The sequence below is a fragment of the Periophthalmus magnuspinnatus genome, unplaced genomic scaffold (genome assembly GCF_009829125.3).
Source record: "Periophthalmus magnuspinnatus isolate fPerMag1 unplaced genomic scaffold, fPerMag1.2.pri scaffold_142_arrow_ctg1, whole genome shotgun sequence".
NCBI classification, from domain to species: Eukaryota; Metazoa; Chordata; class Actinopteri; order Gobiiformes; family Gobiidae; genus Periophthalmus; species Periophthalmus magnuspinnatus.
In genome coordinates this window covers 1-1,476 of record NW_022986708.1, presented here as the reverse complement: position 1 = coordinate 1,476, position 1,476 = coordinate 1, and the positions used below count along the sequence as shown (strand labels likewise).

General features: G+C 33.9%; 1 long non-coding RNA gene across 1 annotated transcript; it reads right to left on the bottom strand.

Annotated features, from left to right (window-relative positions):
- Positions 1–403: 403 nt before the first annotated feature.
- Positions 404–1,445, bottom strand: LOC117393464 (uncharacterized). The gene is made up of 3 exons (XR_008649246.1): positions 1,352–1,445; positions 1,169–1,265; positions 404–463 (listed from the first exon to the last, which is right to left on the bottom strand). It is a non-coding gene; the product is annotated as an uncharacterized LOC117393464 (long non-coding RNA).
- Between the last annotated feature and the right edge of the window lie 31 nt (positions 1,446–1,476).

Here is a 1,476-nt window from a genome sequence, read left to right as displayed (position 1 = left end):
GAAATTGAAAAAACAAAAACAACATTTATACATTTGTAAGTACATGTACCTCGATGTTGTGTATTTCTACTTGGCTGACATTCTTCTGAGTGACCCGTAGAAGTTGTCCAGCTGGTCCAAAACTGACCACTGCATGAGGAATGGAATACTTCAGTGGTGCAGACAACTGAGGGTTTAGCTCTACACAAAAAAATCACAAATTCAATACTTACAATAAATAAGAAAAAACATAATTATACATTATGATTCCAGATTTACCAGTATCAGATGGCACATGTACAGGTCCAGACTCACTCTGCTCTGCCCCATTGATGTACAGACTTAGTTCGTAGCTGCTGGAGGACAGACCTGAGGCTTTGGAGCTTTCCAATGTTCCAAAATAATAAAAGTCCCCATTTTCTTTGTTGTAGTGTCCTCATAGTTGCTTTTGTATTTTTGTGCATTCTCTTTCCTTTGGTCATACCTATAAACAACAATGAAACCAATCAGCAATATACTATATTGTTTAAGTCAATTGCTCAGTAGATGCGTGTATATTGCGTCTACGTGTATATTGCTAATTTCATAACATGATTTATTATTATGAATTTCTATGATTACATTTGTCACTATAGGCATTTAGTGGGGTTTAGGTACTGAGGATATGGATCAGAGAGTCCTTTTAGGTTTAAATCAACTGCATTTCAGCATTGAGCCCATGTACATACACCCAGCCTATATATATATATATATATATATATATATATATATATATATATATATATATATATATATATATATATATATATATATATATATATATATATATATATATAATATATATATATATACACCCCACACACACCCACACACATATATAAGAATGTCTACCTTGAATCTGGGGACACATTTTTATGGAATTTCAAATTAAAAGGTCACATACAGTTCCTTTAACACTGTTCGGTCAAAAAGCAGGGTCCATGGTTATATAAAGATTTTAACTTTTAGCATTTTGTCATGTATAATAGGAATTCAATGCAAATCTAGATGTGTATGGTGTACAGGGTTTAAATGTGCAATATATAATATACAAATGTTATTACTACTACAAAAAATGTATTAACTACTTCATTTTTTAAACTACTATCTCCCATTGCGCATTCACACAACTCAAATCTTCATACCATACCTCTCCTCTGTGTTGGTTGAAATGTTTTTCTGTTTTTCTGCGTGTTCTTGATACTGTTCCCTTTGCCAGGACTCATGTTGTCCCCACTGACCTCCATCTGTGCAAATGTCATAAACACAAAGCTCTTTAAACCCAACTTAATGCAAATAAAATGCAAATATATGTAAAGATTTGGATGTGCACCTGGGTGCTGGTGCTGTCCTCGGTAATAGTCCTGTTCGTAGTAACTGTAATTGTCCCTGTAGTCCCACTGACTGTAGGCTGAATAGTCATAACCATGTCTGAACACACACAAATGACAGTGTACA